Here is a 20,145-nt window from a genome sequence, read left to right on the forward strand (position 1 = left end):
ATTATAAACTGTTTCATTTTCTTTCCAGACATTTGGTGACGGGACACTGTCGAGGGCCAACTTGATGCGTCTCCTTTTCACTGATGGCCGACGTGTAAAGGATGCAACAAAGAGACTTGTCTTCTCCTCTGTTCTCCCTGTAAACAACATATTTTTTTCTATTTAATATATCAGTTGAACGTTGACATTAAATTTCAGTTCATCAGGTTATGAATCTCAAAACAAGCGGGTAATCTGTAAGTACCCCTGCATCAGAGTTTCATGGGCATTGGTCAACATGATTACCAGGTGTCAAACCGTCTACCATAGTAGGAGTGCTGATGTGCTGTGGCAGGCAACAAACACATGTTTTAACGTTTATTGGGTGAGTGACTGGTACTACTGGTTGAACGAACAGTTGATGTCATCACTGGTTTACAGTGAGTCATTAATACAATGTTCACCGCTATTTTGCCTTTTTCGCCCAAAGGATATTAAGATATGACAGTGGCCACCAGCCGATAGACAATGTTGTGTACAAGAGCTGGTTGTGAGAACTCAGCTTGCGAGGTTGACTAAATAACTGAGCACAAAAAGATCAGTTAAGTAAAAGACTGGATTTATCAGGATTCACGTCAGAAGTATTGCCTAAATATAAGATTTGGATGCACAGGTGAACTTGTAATGTTTATACTGAACAGCCATCAGAGCTCCAACTTTAATATGTGACTATAATGTTAGCTGGAAGGAATATATTGTATGTTCTTTATACCAGTTAGGGCCAAACTGCGTTTCTTGACTGATTTTGAACGTGTTCCCTGTCATTGATATAAAAATCTGTGTGAATGCCATGTTGAAACTTGAAAACGAACAAACATTGTAGACAAATGCCTATTCTCCCTAAAATCAGTGCGTCTTTCTAGGATTTTGGCGATAAGCACAGATGAAGAGTATTGAACATTTGAGAAGCAGAACGATATGTCCCAAATTTTACTTCAAGTCAGGCCCGAGCTATTTTAGTCATTTTTACCTACATCAAGTGTGGCACAATGTTTTCTCTATGCATATTTCTCCTAAACAAGAACAAACATTCTAAAAACAAGAACAAACATAAATCTTGCCATACATGATGTACAATATTTCATACATTCCATAAATATTATCATGTTACATGTACAAATATTATAAGAAACTACCAAATCACAAATATTGAAGTTGCAAGTTTACAGTCAATATAGGAAAGCCTGCAACTGTAGTCATTGTAGCTCATGCCACCTGATGTGGACACAAGGATTTCATCTATTTGTTTTACAAATGATGAAGTCGTCCAAGTAAGTAAGTGCCAAATAGAAGTACCTTTCTGTCATGCAATTAGCCGTGATGTTGCCATATGCACTTCTTTGAGTAATGTTACGCATGTTGACTCACAGGTTTATATATTTGACGTCATGACTGTTTGTGATAATGTTGAGGAAAGATGACATCCATATGTTGTGTTGTATATCCCTCGCCAAAAAGTTAATAAATAAGGTAATTTGTACACCGAGGACTTAATGAAGAGTACCTGTCTGTTGGAAGCAGGAGCACAAGACCTCCGACTAAGCGTGACACTGGAGAAGATCCCGGCAGTGCAGCCCTAGAGATTTTTGGTCCCCAGTTGGTGAAGAAAACCGTGAACACAGGAAGATGTTAGCCAGTTGTTGAAGCAGCATGGTTTGAGACACATCAGAAGTGCAATTCTCCAACAAGGCTTGATTCAGTGGCATTACACTAAATATTTAAGTACTCCATGGTCAAATAAATCAATATGACACGTCCTCTTGTACAATTATCATGCTTGCTCTCTACGAATCATCTTCAGAGACTCTTAATCAGTGTACTTATATTTCATTCCTTTTATGTCTTGATAAATTTGAATGTTCAAAGTACACCTGTTACCGAAATTTAAAGTTCACTGAGTGAATGTTTACAATCCCAATACTATGCAGTGTACACATTGTTGTTTGTTTCATTAGGATAGGATAACATCAGCCAAGTCGGCTATCGGATGACTGACATTAACAATGATAAAGCAGCCAGATAGGCCTATTGACATGGTCAAAAGCGTATAGTTTAGATATTCTATGTTTATTTTTTGTTTTCTCATGGCCTTTGGGAGCAGTGTTTTGACCATAGTGATGTATATGGAAATGTGTCTTGATCCGAGGAAACAGACGATGAATACATGAATGAGTAATGATTGAAGATCCGTTGGGATTTCTCATGAAGTTTTAGTTTCTGTCCATTCCAGGATGTTATTGGTGGAATGTGCAATCGGTTCTATTTACATGTTGTTATACTCAGTTTAACTTACTAATGTCTGAAATACTGCCCACGTGAGGTAAACTATTCCATAGAATTTTTAATTTTGACTTCTCATCAGTATTTCCTTTTTGACATAGTCGTGCAAGTAATTTGAGTTTGGTCTGGCTTCCCCATCACCTGAGAGAGGCTTTCACATTGGTTCCCATGCTTGTACGAGATGCATGACCAGAAATAAATAGAAAGCGATTCTGATTATCTGATCCAAAAGAAGCAAAAACAAATAACAAACAAACGACGAATATGTACTATGAAGAAGGGTGGTATTAAGATACTATTCAGTGAATATTCAGTATTTGATTATGTTTAACTTTGATATGGACATTAATAACGTATTTGACAAAATACTTCTTCCGGCCTTGTGCTTATTGTGATCCCTAAACTATTAAGACATACTCATCATCAGAAACACCAGTCTCCATGGACAACATGAACGTGATGTACATTGGTGATCCACATAGTCTGTTTCATACATACAGCCTGGTTGAAAGGGATTGATATAATTAGAAGCTACACTGGGCACCCTGAACGCCACGTGTCACATTATGTTTTGAGAGGATGGATATACTGATAAGCTACACCAGAAACCATAAACACCATTGTAACATTACGCTTCGAGAGGATGGACATGAATAGAGGCTACACCGGACACCTTAAATACCACTTATAACATTAAGCTTCGAGAGGATGGACATAATTAGAAGCTACACCAGGCACCCTAAACACGACTTGTAACATTACGTTTCGAGAGGAGGGACATGATAAGAAGCTACACCGGACACCCTAAACACCACTTGTAACATTACGTTTCGAGAGGATGAACATTTTTAGAAGCTACACCGGACACGCTAAATACCACTTGTAACATTACGCTTCGAGAGGATGGACATTATTAGAAGCTACACCAGACACCATAAACACCACTTGTAACATTACGTTTCGAGAGGATGGACATAATAAGAATCTACACCGGACACCTATACAAAACTTGTAACATTACGTTTCGAGAGGATGGACATAAAAAGAGGCTACACCGGACACCTTAAACACCACTTGTAAGATTAAGCTTCGAGAGGATGGACATTATAAGAATCTACACCGGACACCTTAAACACCACTTGTAACATTACGTTTCGAGAGGATGGACATTTTTAGAAGCTACACCGGACACCCTAATCACCACTTGTAACATTACGTTTCGAGGGGATGGACATAATTAGAAGCTACACCAGGGACCCTAAACACCACTTGTAACATTATGTTTCGAGAGGATGGATATAATTAGAAGCTACACCAGACACCCTAAACACCATTTGTAACATTACGTTTCGAGAGGATGGACATAATTAAAGGCTACACGAGTGACCCTGATGACCACCTGTAACATCAATTTACAACTGATGTGATGTATATTGGTTATACACATAGTCTATCTGAGCAACTCAAATTGATTTTAAGAAGATGGATGGAATGAGAAGCTACATCAGTCATCCTGAATACCTCCTGTAACATAAATCTATAACTTACATGTTGTCTCTAGTCTAACGTACATCCTGAACCTGATTCAAGAGGATAGATAGAATCAGATGCCACACCAGACACTTTGAACATGTCATAAATAACTCGTCAACTTGAGTGATGTGATTAAATACGTTAATACACAAAGGACGGAAATACGTCACTATTTGTAAAGTAACTATATCTGCAGCATTTATAGTTAAATGTTACATAATTTGAAAATAAAATGCTTACGTTTCCCGAAGTTGTGTTCTTTCCCTGTGATATGCTTCCAACGAATGAATCTCAGTGTTCTGACAAACCAATTTACCCCACACAAAAACAGCTGCTTCGTTGTACTAAAAGGTTTGTATTGAAATATTAAAGTTGAAACCACCTTAAGTTTTTGGTTTCTAGTCAGTGACATAACAAACATATATCGATACGATAGGCCATCTAGCAAAAAGTATGTATGATATCAGTCATGGTTTCCCATGACCTTTTGGGTCATTTATGTATTCATATCGTGAAAGGAAATGCATGTGCCCTGATGAGAGGGGAAATACGATGAAAACATGGATCTATTAGGATTTCCTGACAAGTTTCAATTGTTTCTTACTTTCTGAAATTGAAATATTTATTGAGAGATTGATGAGCAAATGCCAGTGTGTTTGTTATAAGTGAACACTTCAATCTGTGATGTTCATGTATTTTTCGACCGCCTCCTTGGTCTAGTGTTGGAACGTCCGGCGAGCGGAAGGTCCAGGGTTCTATCCCCGGCGGCGTCATACCAAAAGACGTTAAAGAATGGTACTTGTTGTAACGCTGTCTGGCGCTCGGCATTAAGGGCTAAAACAAGGATCACATAGATATATATGTGCAATAATCATGGGCGCGTGGTTAAACCCAATTTCTCCTCACCTCACCCATATTTATTTTTCTTTCCTTCGTTTCAAGGTATATATAATCTGTTCAAGTGTTCCTGTCACTGTATGCATGACATACTGCCAGTGTGAGGTAAATATCGATTGCAACTGGTGGGTCAGGATACTTATTGGATACTGTCACCAGCCAGATACAGAATATTACCGCGATCGTTTCATTAGTTGTTTGGAGACTTGTGTTGTGTATATACTGGTATGGATTCCGTGTATTGTACGAATGTGGCTAGGAGGGAAATGTCAAGCAGCCTTGATGTAACGTCAATAACGTAATTCTATTATCGTAAGATATTTTCCTTTTCGATTCTAGGGCGCGGGTTCCACTCACACCCACCCCTTATAAAGATAGACACCGTTTGATCTTTGTAGACAATTATTGATAATTAACCAAGTGTATTCGTCCTACCTACAGGCGCTATACCGTCATATGTATAATGTAATGTAACACGTCAGCAAGTGACACGGATTCACAGCGTCTATGATATGTCGTTCATTGATGTACAAATATTGTATTTGGGATAAACTTAAACACCGAAACAATCTGTGTCCAAAACGGGGATCATCCTGATTATATTCGTCACTATTGTCGGTCACAGGTAGGGCTTCACGTGTACTTCTTCCAAAATCACCAATTCATCTTCCGATTAACATTTCAATTCCATGATAAGTCGGAGACTACTATCCCTGTCACCGACAATATCGGCAGATGATCAGCATACCACAAAAAGGAACGAAGTAAGTATGATCGATGCTTTATTTTATACACATATCAGCGAATGTCTCAAACACAGAAAGACTCACAACAAAATAAAGGAAAGCAACGAAACGCAAACCACAAACGCAATTAAAGAAATAGTATGTTTTTCTCACCGAATAGTGAACTCTATTTGTGATGTAAATGACCTTTGTCACATTTCCGTTGTTTAAAGAAAGAGAAGTTTACTTCAATACTTTAATCCCAATCATATCAAGGAAAGCACAAGGTAGTATGTTTCGCACATTGTTTTCTCACCGAATAGTGAACTGAATTTGTGATGTTAATGGCCTTTGTCACATTTCCGTTGTTAACTTCAATATTTTATTCCCAGTACAGGGTCCAACAATTCCTCCCATTTGACTTTAAGGGACTGCTTGACAAGGACAATAGACCTACTTATCACATTAAAACTTCTAATCCATCATTATTCAAGATTAAAAAGTACAAGGTTATGAGATGATGAACCCGTTTCAGTGAACTATCATCTCCACCCGCGTTTTAAGTCAGTTTGATGTAGATATACCATTTTGTGAGTGACTTGGTTGATGTATGTCATCGTATTCCAATTGCGTGAAACAATGCTCATGATGTCACTCACTGGATTGTCTGGTCCAGACTCGATTATTTATAGACCGCCGTCATATAGCTGGAATATTGCTGAGTGCGGCGTTCAACAACGAACAAACTATGTGCGATCGATGCATTAGTGTGTTGGCGGTACCAAACTGCTTGATGGGATCATAAAAGCAACAAAACCCTTTCCCTATTCATAAGAATTGTACCATTTCGACTATATCGTGAGCATGTCCGATTGTCAACTTTCCCTTCAAGTCGAGCAATATTCCAGCAGCTCCAGCATTTGGTGATTACATTTCACAACTATTAAGATACAACTATTAAGATACAATCACGTTTACAACATTCAAAGCCTCAGAAAAGCTTTTTAACGGTTTTATGGTAGACATGTGGGGGACATTTCCAAATTTGACACCTAAGTGACAAAGATTATTTTCGCTGCAATTCCCTTTTTTGACTTGTACCATACGTTCCCGTGTTTTTTCAGATGAGCAATTGCCTTGCATGTGTTTGTGACGGGTGCCACCGGTGGGTCAGGATTTGCTCATCTGATCACCTGATATCATTACTATTTGATAGTGATTCATAAACACGTGTTCATGATATAGTCGGAAACGTACAGTCGACTCTGCGTTTTGCAGATATTTCTACTGGATATGGAAAGGGTTTTGGAAGTTTCAATCAGTACATATTTTGACTGATTCCCTCTTGAGACAGGTTGGCTGAAATGAATTAGAGGCCATAATTTAGAATTTGAATTTAGACCAGTATGCAGTTTTCACAATATATATGAATCAATCTGATGTTAACAAATTTCAAAACTCCACATATCATCTTTGTTTTCTTAATAAAGTAAACAGATTAGAAGCCAAAAAATTAATTAGTTAAATAATAGGCGGCAGTGACCAGAAACAAATAACCTGAGAAGTACAATTGGTACATGTCAAAACAATACGTGACATTGACCTATATATATCATTCAGTCATACTGTCCCATTGCCTGTCAACTTTTGCAATGGCTACCTCAAGTGAAGCTTCGTTTCATGAACATTTGATGAAAGAGTCTGAAAACAAGACCTTATTATTGACCAAGAACGAATACTTTGCGTTTCCTGAGAACCCCAAAGAGGGTTGTTCTGTCAAGAAAAAGTCCCCTCGTCAGTGTTACGCCGTGTTCGGTGTGAAAATCTTCAGTGTGATAATATTGAAAAGTTATTTTGTGAACGCAATGACAGTGAACAAGAACCCATATTCTGTCCACATATCGACGATGGTCGACCTTGTCCAGTGGAGTCAATCATTAATGACTCGTACAGGTGGACAACTCAGGACAATCTCAGGAAGTATAGTGTGTTTCGCCCATTGACGTCTAAACGTGCTGCAGAGGTTGGCTTTCAGTTGATGGACATTATTTTATTATTTTTTGGGCAGTGATAATGTTAGTTTATCTCACGCTGCTATGGCCTAGCATGGAGTAGCGTGATTAAATTATATATAAACTTAATTTTTTTTAAAAATCCTTCATATTGCTGCATAGGTGTATAGACACACTTAACGTATAAGGAAATATGACCTATTTAAATAATAAACTACCCATTTTAGTGGAGGTGCATTACCTTAAAACATAAATATGTCTCTTAACGTAAAGCTACAGGCAATCAAGTGGAACAGGCTCGTAGGTAAGCCTTGTTCAAGGATTTTCAATTTCCAAGCCGCAAAAGCTACAGTATCCAAACATTCCTTCGTTATTGAATCGCTACCACATGCAAAGATTGACAAGAAATTAGCGACACCAAGCCCTTGGACGATTGCAAGCTGGACAAACAGCAAGGCATGTAGCCAATGCATCTGAAGTCCACATAAGGACCATATACAGGCTCCAGCAACGGTACCAGACCACCAACACTACAGATGACCGACCACGTAGTGAAGCACCAATGGTCACTACCCGACGTCAGGATCGTCAGATTTGCTGACAGCATCTTCAAGATCGTTTTGTTACTGCTGCGGAACTTGCTCGACAGACCATGGGGACACACCAGCGACATGTTAGTGCGGACACCGTGCGTCGACGATTGACGAGCAGACACCTCCTATTTCACAGGGCACACCTAGGACCCTTTCTGACACCACGTCATCGCCAGGACCGTCTTCAGTGGGCAACACAACACCAGCATTGGCACCACCAGCAGTGGAGAAGAATCCAATGTATCGACGTTGCACGGCAGTCATCAATGCACATGGCGGACACACGAGATACTGACTTGCGATGCCATTTTCTCAGAGACTAGTGTTGTGTTTAACTTTAAGACACTTGACACTTTAATTTTAACCTTGATCAACAGTCTTACCAAGTTTCATCTTTTAAGTATTTCTCAAAGTATGTTTACAGTGTTCGGACAAATAAGGTTTCTCATATATCTATACATGGTGACGTTTTCTTGTTAGCCTTGTTCGTGGATTTTCAATTTACAGCATGTTCAGTATAGATTCGGTTTGAAACCCATTTTAAATAAAAAACACAATTATTTTTTAGTTTGACATCTATAGGCCTGTCCACAATTGCACGAAACATAAAACCCAAATGAAAGAACATCAAAGCTTAGTTACCAAAGATGACACTAGGTCATCTCTATCAGACTGCCACACAAGCCACAGCATCCAGTGGGTTGTGGTTAGAGCCCTCACCACCAACCTCAAAGACTTCAGAAATCAGAAAACTACAAGAAGCCATCAACATCATTGGACTCAACCCATCAGTCAACAGTGATCAAGGCTATTACATACCCCCTGCATAAAATCAACTCATCAAAGATCCCAATCAGTCCTCTTTTGTATTATTGGTGTCACTGGTCAATATGTTTACCCTTTTGTGTTCACAGGCTTATCCACTCCAGTGTAACTATATCTTAATCTACAAGGCGTATAAACACTTCCTCCTTCCTGAATATATACTTGGCAACCGTACTCTGCACATCTCTTGCTTGATAACGATGTTAGAACACACACCGAAACGTCGCTCCTACTTGTAATAAAGAAGTTGTTCATCAAATATATTATTCTTACTTAGTAAATGCCTTTCAAAGTAAATAACCACGTTAATTACATACTTTAAGACAGAACATTGAAGCATACATACATACACACATTCTTTTCGATACAAAATTGAAACATAAAGACAAACACACACTGTCATATTTACAACGAGATTGTGATTAGAGTGTGACAATAATTCAAAGTGTGAAATCGGTGGATGGTCAATTAATCGAAAAGATAACTAACGATTAAATGAAACGCCTGATATGGCAAGGGTGAATGAGTGAGTGAGTTGAGTTGCCGCTTTTAACAGTATTCCAGTTATATCGCGACGTTTCAGCTTAATGTGGGAGGAAAGTTATACAGGTCTCAGACGTTTACCACTTTGGTGAAAACCACGAGCACGGGTATGGGATATGGTAAGGAATATAGTTATATTTATATGTTTCATACAAACCTAATAATGATCTTTGATGAAACAAATCCTCAAGCTATCAATAGATTATCAACACCGGGAGCTCTCAATAAACGGGAATAGCTTGACTCATGCCATACGTGGATGTACGCGTCCCCCAGAGAACTCATATACAAATAACCGTTATTATGTACAAGATTCCTAACAGTAAAATTTAATTCAGTTACTTTTCTTGTCTTTCCATTTTTGAACTCATATTCCATGATAGCGGTTTTGTAGTTGTAATACATCACGTCACCATCACCACCCAGTGTGAGACCATGCACTTTCTGTGTTGACGTTACCCTCCGAAAACCCTGCCCATCATACGTGAACGAGTAGATAGATGTACGGTCAGCGACATACACAATGTCTCGCCTTGTATCAAGGCAAAGGACCGTTGGTTTGATTCGACAGAAGATTTTCTTGAAATTTCTCCCATCAGGTGTCATACTAGTTACGCATTTAAATGGTATTATCGTAGCAAGGAACACTAGCTGCTGAGCATCATCCACTGCAATTGACACGGCGTATATATCCCTTCTTACAGTGACACTGACATTGGAATGCAATGAGAAGGCTCGGATGTTATTCGGTTCAACAGTAGCTATCAAAACTATTCGGGGTGTTGGTACGTATGCCATGGCAAGGGAATTTCTTGGTTTTATATGGACATATGTTGTTATTGAGCTGTTCAGAAGGTGGAAGCCACGCAATGGCGTCTTTAATCTTTCCAGATGAGGTGCAAACAACAGGAGGGCCAAGTCGTCTGTTTTCACTGTAAGAACATAATTGTCTGTTATACTTATGGATTGACTTTAGAGAAACATTGTGGTTGATCAGGTTATGAATCTAAAATCAAGTGTGTAATCTATAAGCACCAGCGTATCTGATTTTTACAGGCATTGATGACATTTTTATCACATATTAACCAAACTTATAACCAGTTGTCAAACTGCTCGTTCTTTAACTAAATATTAGTGAGTGAGTGATTGAGTTGGATTTCACGCTGCTTTTAACAGTATTCCAGTTTTATCACGGCGTGTCAGCTTAATGTGGGAGGAAAGCCCGAAGTGATGCAGGTCTCAGACGTTAACCACTTCGGTGAAACCCACGAGCACGTGTATGGTGCTGACAAACCTAGAAACATAATTGGGGCGAACTGGGATTCGAACCCACAATCATAGGTTTCTGGCGTGCCCAAGGGACGCAACTCTGCACAGCGAATCGCGTGCCCCCTACCTAAATATTAATAAACATGATAGTAAATATGTATCTGTTGTGTTTGTAACACCGCATTTACAGCCTACAGGTAAGGGAAAAAGGAGTCGATGACAGGATAAATCTTGAAAGGCTTCGTTTTTTTAATCATGTCTGACAGACTGTCAGCGTCAGCACGTCTTTGGATGAAGGTAACGCCTTCAGGCGCTCACACCGACATACTAAGGAGAGCCAGTGAATTGTATCGAAAGGGCAAGACGTATTGAGTGAAATACGTGCTTTATAATATGGCCCACCTAAAGACAGTGTAATTAGGCAACGTTATTCGGAATTACCTGAGTGTGTCCCTTTCAATAGCTGCGCCACTGCAAGTAACAATGCAAATACAACATTGCTCCAGTAGACATTGTATGACTGAATAAGGATGGCTTACAAAATTCTCGTCCATTTGAACATATCACATCAAGTATTAAAAAAATAAATTGTATTTGTGAAAGGGACATTGACTGTTGAGTATTATTACAAATCGTTACTTATCATGGTGCAGTTAGTTCACTGTTAACTTCAATAAATACAAGAGCAAAGAATGAACACTTACGTTTTATACATCGAAAGCCATTCGATCTGGTAAGAACAACCCTTGACTGTCTCTCCCTGCATAGCCCCTTTCTTTGTGCAATGGCTCCAGGTACTTCCTGGCACAGACACATCGGTATTATACATGTACTCATACAAATTCCTCCGAATAGTATCTAGGAATGACATACAAATCGTGACCATGATCGTTCACCAAATGGGAGCTCATGTCTTACAAACATGTGAAACAACAATGTGTTTCAAGGGATCTCATTTCAACTATCATAATCAGTATTACATCTCAAAGACTATATTGTTTAAAAGTTGTTGACCATTGCCTAGTGCTGACTTCGGTGCCTTCACATAAAAGCTAAGAATATTAAAGATGAACTCATTTTTTTATCTTTCATAGACAGTATCTTTGAAAAATATACATAAATATGTTGATGTTTCGTTGTGTAATGTCTAAATCCAAGTTTCAACTCCAATTAGCAGAGCAGGCAAGTTCTTGATTTATGTTGATGATCTGTTATAATAGCAATGTGCGTTCCTCTTTATTTAAGCATCAATGTGTCAAGTAGATGACATTGTAAATATATACGTTAATAAAAATTGAGGGAAAGTGAATATATTTTTGTCAATCCTGGGATTTTAATGTCAAGATGACTTGCTTAACTCATTATCTGTTCATACTCACTAGATGTGCGACAACAAATCTCAAGTGTGCTGTCACATGATTAACACAACTAAGAGGCATAAATCTGTCCTTTGGGAGTTCCCAGAGTGTTTGTCACAGTAGAAACTGGTACCTTGTTGATATCCAGATAGAATGCCTCCTCCCCGTTAGTCTGTGGTGGATTTTTGGACCATCTAGCAACGCAGGTAAGCCTTGTGATATAAAATACGCAAAATGTGCAGTTATTATATTGGCCACAATGGTCTTTGCACATTTCCACTCCGACCGGCTGCCTCTCGTGGTCAAATGTTCCAATGGCAGTCATGATAAGAGCTGTGCAAATTAGTTGAACTGTGTAGTCACATGCTCTGTGAGGAAGCATCCTTCTGTTGCTGCAAGCAAATTCTTACATATATTATACATTACATGTGAATTGGCTCTAGTAGTATGTGGTCATTAATCAACACCTATAATCAACAGTTGTGACTGTATCAATATTACATGACATGACATCACTGTACGAGAACTGAATCAAGTAATGTCATCATTTCACACCAACGCACGTTTATATAAGTGAACGTTGTGTGACAATTGTGGTCGCGTCGCACTAGTTCTACGTCCAATCATAACATTATGCACCGATACTTCAATGAGACATTTACAGGACGAGTAAGTACAACTCGGGCTGAATGAACAAAAACTTTGATAGGGACTTTTCGAATCATCACAAGAACCGTGAAGATCATGTGTAAAAGGTGACTATGCTTGACGCAAGAAGCGACAAACGGGATCGGGTGGTCAGGCTCGCTGACTTGATTGATGCATGTCATCGTATCCCAATTGACACTTTTAAAACATCAAATCGCGGCTTTTGACACACGAAGTAACACCACCCGACGTTGAAGAGGTGGAGGCATAAGTCAGTGCCGTGGAGTCAGTAATCAAAACAAAGATTTCTACTAGCGACTAGGATGCTGTTGACTTGCAGTGGGGAAATAACAGTACCTCTGAGCGACTATGATTTGATGTCACAAGTAATGCTTGCTCTTTATCGCTGTATGTAACGTAAAGTAAAATGACCATGTTTATAGACTTATCTTGTACTGCCGCTTCCCTATTCAGTCACGTTGACAAGTGGTGTGAACTTTACCCAGTCGTGAACTTTGCCAGAGGTTTAAAGAATTTGTGGACATTGAATAAGTGAATTGTTAAATCAAGGAGCAATAGAGCAAGTTGCCAAAACGCCCATTTTGTGTTTCTCCCATAAATGTGGTTTCGACAAGAAAGAAGTATGGACACCCTTTTGAAAGCTAGATGTTAGGCTGTTCGTTACCTCAGGGAAGAGGACGATTACATAGCCGATAAGCTTAGCAGGCCAATACTATGTTACGAGTGGATGCTTCATCTAAGCATGTTTAGACAATCATACAAATCCTTTCACCTGAACACCGTGGACAGTTTCGTATCATTTGAGACCATACAGTTGCCAAAAAACAGCTCCTGAGGTCCTGAGCCGACATCCAAAGCAGTGGACAGCCAAACTGGCGAACTTTCCGGTTAATTCTAATGGTGTTGAATATCGAGGAAAGCCAACAAGACTGGTACAAGCAACTGGTGTATATGTCTATCAACAAAGACTTCCAGAAATTGGTCTCTACTAGACCTCCTAATGCAGATTTGCAAATGCACAGGCTAAGACAAAAGTGTGAAACACTACTTGCAGTGTTTACTTTCCTCAGACCTTCTAACACTGCCCCAAGCTACAATTTCACACTGGAGTCTTATTGAAGACGTTACAGAGTGATCATTTTTGATTTGCGAAATCACAAATACACGACAACACCAATGTGTTATTTTTGTAATAGAATTTCTGGAGTAAATATCAAATATTTAAATTTTAAAAGGGTGAATTAATAAAATGACAAAGGTAGCTGTATTTACAATGAACATAAGTCAGAAGTCGGTTTCAATAATATTGCTTCACCTAAAACGAGTTCAAATGATGTCTCAGAACAGAAACAAATGCCATTTGACAACAGGACATTTACCATTAGCAATATTAAACCTCTTGTAAGATGGAGCTGACTTTTTATTATTCATTATCACCGGCCTCTCTGTTCATAAACGATATAACAATATAACAATATATATATATATATATATATATATACGTCTTTAAAGGACTCCCAATTAACTACAGTGAACAAATAAGTGAATAGAGGTTTAAACTTTACTCTACTGAATGGACGTGTTTGGGTTCACAGTTATGGAGGGGGAAAATTGAGGCACTACTGAATTCAAGATGCTCTGGCATATGGAACTATTCACACTGCAAAGCCTTCTTAATGCTTAGAATTAAAAGTTTCCATGTTGCCCATGGCAACAAGAATACCTAAAAAGTCCCGACGACTGACAAACGAATAGTTTACATATCAATGTAACTTACCTGCAGTGAAATACCATTGCCAGATGAGATGGTAGAATCTGAATGCGCGACGGTAGCACAAACGTCATTAATTATTGTTTAACTTCAACATGTATGCAGCACTGATTCTTTCCCTGTTCCACAATTTGAAATTAAAATACCTACCTTTTTTTACGTAGTGCGGCTTTTCTCTTGTGTGTGTCCCCACGGATGAATCCCAGTGATCTAAAAAACAATTATCCCTCACCCAAGTAGGTGCCTCGTTACACTAAAAGGTTTCTGTTAAAAAGGCTTCTAACTATTCATTTTTAGAACATTGAAGGTGAAACCACTTTACACTACAAAGATAAAGAAAACAGATAGGACTATAGACATACAGCTCAGATAGCAGTACTGGAGTGATCTGATGATACGGAACAAGCCATCAATACATGAACACGTGGGGCTTTCCTTTGAACTTTCAGTTGTTGCTGTCTTTAATAAACTAAACATTTAACTAAGATTGCTAAACCAAGCTATGTTGGGACGTTATAAGTAAAATCCTCAATCTGTGATCTTCATGTTTTATTGTACGTGTTTCTCAGAGAAAGGTATCAGTAGTCTTTGTTATAGAGAATAAAGGGGCAGTCAGGTAGCCTAGTGGTTAAAGCGTTCGCTCGTCACGCCGAAGACCCGGGTTAGATTCCCGACATGGGTACAATGTCATACCGTTTTCCTGATGTATGTGGGTTCCTGTTTAAATTAGTGTGTTTCAATATAATGTTTAACTTTATTCCCAAACAGAATCTGAGAAACAAAGCAACCATTGTTCATTCCGAATTACCAACATGTCTAATTGTTTTCTTTTAGTTGAAAAAACATGTTCTCGTACTTCATGATCGATGCCGCAGAACATGTCTGACAGCAAACTGATGACATGCATAAATTAGCATTGTTAACATCAAAATAGTTTCGAGTTTCCATGCATCATCTTTCTTGACAATTTAGTGCAAGGTGATGCTCGCCGAACAACTGATTAGATATCGTGTTGCAGTGTTGATCTTAGTTTTAACAGTGGTGGCACTCGTGAAGAGCAACCTCCCTGTGGTGAGTGCTGGGTAACGCTAATAGCTCTTCCCCCGTGTGGAACCGGGGTAGAATTTGTCCACAGCACCCCATTGCTGGTCGTAAAAGGCGACCAAATTGAGCAACCTGTTTGCCGTGGTTTGCGCCCCTGTGTCGGTGGGGAAAGGGGGTCTTGTTGAGGGCACTGGAGCCAGGAACCGATGTTCCTTTTGTCCAACACACCACTTCGACCCTTTCTTCGCCTAGATGGGTGATAAAATGGGCCCGATTCTATCACTCGGCCGGTCACGCCAAGCTCTGTGTGTATCATATATATCACGAATGCTTCGGGTTTTTGAAGACACATTTATTGAAATACATATATTGCCTAGAGCCTTATGCCAGAAGGTGGTGGCTCATGGGCCAATCTGGTAATGTTGACCGCTGAATTATGTATGTTTCTAAATTATTGTTATTGGCAGAACCAGCCTGGCAATAAATTTAGTAAACATATATCGCTATTCATGTAATATTTGCTGGAGTATAACACCCCTGGTGTTCTGTATTTTGGATATCCAATGCAATAAGACACCGTCTTTGTTGACACTCGATGGTGGGTGGGGAGCAGGGGTGCAGAACCACTTCCTTTCATTATGTCGACACAACACTCTGGTTCAAAAAGAAAACACCCAGATGCTAGCTCATCTGATGACGAAACTGATCTCAAATTAGATTCATGGGATCGATTCATTCTATTCGTGGCTTCTGATCATCAACCTTTGAAATTGAACATGTTCACTATTTCTTAAGCCATCAATCGATGTTACCCGCCTCCGTAATAGCTCCATACTTGTGGAATGTGCCAGGAAAAAGCAATCTCTTAACCTGTTATCAATCAGCCAATTTGCAAACGTAGATATTGCTGTCTCGGCACATAGGACTTTGATCTCTTGTCGAGGCATTGTGATAGACAGAGCCTGATGTTTAGCTGACCTGAGTGAGGATGAGATTGTGACTGAACTGACAAAACTTGGTGTTACAGCTGTCAAGTGTTTCACTAGAAAACAGGATAATAACATCATCAAAACCAATACTTATCTCTTTACGTTTTCCCTTTCCAAAATTCCTAAATCTATAAAAGCTGGGTACTTTAATATCGGAGCGGACGTTTATGTACCAAACCCACTCCGATGTTACAAATGTCAACATTTTGGACATGGTACCAAGACCTGCACTCTCAGCATAGTTTGTGTGCGCTGCAGTGGCTCACATGAGAGCACCGATGCCGCAAAGTGTGCAAATTGCGATGGGGACTACTTGGCCTTATCCAAACTTTGTCAACACTTTATCCGTCAATCTCTGATATTAAAAATTAAACACACTTACAATATCTCTTTTCATGATGCTAAGAAGCTAGTTCAGTCACAATCTCCAAATAACTCAACAAAATCTTCTTCAGCAGGAGCAACTGTCACTCTTGTTGTCAAAGCCGCCACAGTATCTGTAGGATGCTCAACTACCATCTCTTGTGTTGTTATCAGCAGATGCTAGAAGACACGTCAGCTCAATTATCGCAAAGCTTCACAGATGGAGCTAGTGAAATCAACAAAAACATTAAAACCAGAACCATCTCCAATTCATGGAGACCACCATTTAACAAAGACGAAAAACAAGCAACTGAAAAAAATGGCCAGAGCCCTCCAAAATTTGATGTGCCTTCTTCTCAGCCTACACCTGATAATTTGAACCTTTGGCGATGCAGGTCACTCCATCTCCAACAGACCATTGAAGTGGACCTCCCTCTCGGTCCAGGTCCCCAGTAGAACCACCATGATCTGTTCTAACCTGATATACAATGAAATTGCAGAGGACTATAAACAATTTTCATAATTTACAGCTATTAACACAGGATGTCAAGCCTTTGTCTACAGGAAACATATTTTAAAAATACAGATCAACTCAACATCAGACAATATGATTCTTATCATTTCTTTTCTCCTCCAGGAGCTAAAGCAACTGGAGGATAATCAATCCTGGTGAAGCAAGGTGTTATTCATAGCCCTGTTTCTCTCAATACCCCTCTACAAGCTATCGCAGTTCATATCACCCTGCACATTGTTTTAACTTTGTGCTCTCTTTACATTCCTCCATCTGCATCTCTTCAGCAATCAGATCTTCAAGCTATCCATGATCAGCTTCCTAATCCCTGTATTATAATGGGCGACATGAACGGACATAATCCGCTTTGGGGTTGTGATCATACCAATGGTAAAGGCAAGCTCTTAGAAGATTTTATTTCCAACACTACGCTGTGCCTTTTTAATGATAATTCAAACACATATTTACATCCTGGTACAGGCACATACTCTTCTCTGGATTTGTCTGTTACAGATTCCAACCTGCTAAATGAATTTGAGTCGTCAGTCCACGATGACCTACATAAACCATGGTTTACTGATGACTGCAAGCGAGCTAGGAAGGCGAGGAAAAAGGCGGAGCATTATTTCCGCCGCTATCCTATGGTCTATAACTTAAATAAATTTGAAATCTTAAACGCAAAAGCACGGCGGATATTTAAAGAAAGTAAACGCCAACCTTGGCGATATTAATACATAAATTCAAAGACGACCGTCTCCAAGGTAGGGAACAGGGTCCAAAAAATCAAAGGTAAGGGCACTAAATCTAGTATTCACCATCTTAAATATGGGGACCAAAAACTAACTCGATAATCAGATATTTCTTATAAACTTTGGCAAAACACTCTTCCTCATCTAACTATGTACCTCAATTCCAAAACTATCAAATACAGCAGGAAAAGTAACCTATTAATTTTAATTCAGATAATGGGGAATATTATAATGAACTATTCTCTATTCATGAACTCCACACTGCCCTTGGACAAGCTCACGATACTGCTAAAGGACCTGATAACATACATTATCAACTCCTGAAGCACTTACCAGAATCATCCTTATAGACACTATTGTTTATGTCATTTGGACCTAGGGGAAGTTCCCCCGTTCGTGGCGTGATGCTATAACTGTCCTGATACCCTAGCCCGGCCGAGATCATACTGACCAATCAAATTACCGACCAATATCATTGACAAGCTACGTTTGCAAAACCATGGAACGCATGATAAACAATCGTCTCGTTTGGTACCTGGAATCCAGTAATCTTATTACTAATATACAGTGTGGTTTCCGGAAAAACAGAAGTACCAACGACACATTTGTCTCGCTTAGAATCACATGTTAAAAATGCAATCATAAATAAACAACATGCAGTGTCTATCTTTTTCGATCTAGATAAAGCATATGACACTACACGGAAACACAGTTTTTTAAAAGATTTACATGATTTTGTATTACGAAGCCGTTTGCCTCAATTTATATCCGAATTTTTAACTGACAGGCAATTTCAAGTCCGCGTCGCTTCTACCCTGTCTGATCATTATAATTAGGATCAGGGTGTCCACAAGGCAGTATCTTGTCTGATCTGACCAGTTGCCATTGTTTTCATATTTTCTATTAGCTAAAACCATCTGCTAAACAGTCAAACGTTTATTTTACCAAATGTTATACAAAATACAGCAAGTCTAGAAAAGGGCGACATTTGTCAGCCGAGTACCATAAAATGTGTCATTTGAAAGCAAAATGTGTCAAGATGAGAGACCGGTTACTGTGCTTGTCATAGGATATCTTACAAGTTTGGATTGTTTTCCCATTGTCTACAAGCTGCAAAAATCCACTAAACAATCAAAAGAATATTACACCAAATAGTATGTAAAATACAGTAAGTCAAGAAAAGTCGACAATGATCAACTTAGTGCCAAAATGAGTTATTTTAAAACAGAATGTGTTAAGGTGAGAGACCGGTTACTGTGCTTGTCATAGAATATCTAACAAGTTTTCATTGTTTTCCCATTGTCTACAAACTACAAAAACCACTAAACAGTCAAAAGTATATTAAACCAAATACTATGTAAAATACAGCAAGTCTAGAAAAGTCGACAATGATCAACTTAGTGCCAAAAAAGTATGTGTTAAGGTGAGAGACTGCTTACTGTGCTTGTCATAGAATATCTAACAAGTTTGGATTGTTATCCTATTGTCTACACACTACAAAAATCCGCTTAACAGTCAAAAGTATATTACACCAAATACTATGTAAAATACAGCAAGTCTAGAAAAGTCGACAATGATCAACTTAGTGCCAAAAAAGTGTCCTTTTGAGACAGTATGTGTTAAGGCGAGCGACCGGTTACTGTGCTTGTCATAGAATATCTGACAAGTTTTCATTGTTTTCATATTTTCTATTAGCTAAAACCATCTGCTAAACAGTCAAACGTTTATTTTACCAAATGTTATATAAAATACAGCAAGTCTAGAAAAGGGCGACATTTGTCAGCCGAGTACCATAAAATGTGTCATTTGAAAACAAAATGTGTCAAGATGAGAGACCGGTTACTGTGCTTGTCATAGGATATCTTACAAGTTTGGATTGTTTTCCCATTGTCTACAAGCTGCAAAAATCCACTAAACAATCAAAAGAATATTACACCAAATAGTATGTAAAATACAGTAAGTCAAGAAAAGTCGA

The 20,145-nt window shown here is 38.9% G+C and overlaps 1 long non-coding RNA gene across 1 annotated transcript; it reads right to left on the bottom strand.

The window, feature by feature from the left end:
- Nucleotides 1-6,561: 6,561 nt before the first annotated feature.
- LOC124145394 lies at nucleotides 6,562-11,462 on the bottom strand. The gene is made up of 3 exons (XR_006862549.2): nucleotides 11,421-11,462; nucleotides 11,158-11,187; nucleotides 6,562-6,833 (listed from the first exon to the last, which is right to left on the bottom strand). It is a non-coding gene; the product is annotated as an uncharacterized LOC124145394 (long non-coding RNA).
- Nucleotides 11,463-20,145: the final 8,683 nt, after the last annotated feature.

Source organism: Haliotis rufescens, unplaced genomic scaffold, assembly GCF_023055435.1.
Source record: "Haliotis rufescens isolate VD_foot unplaced genomic scaffold, xgHalRufe1.0.p SCAF_14, whole genome shotgun sequence".
Lineage (NCBI taxonomy): Eukaryota > Metazoa > Mollusca > Gastropoda > Lepetellida > Haliotidae > Haliotis > Haliotis rufescens.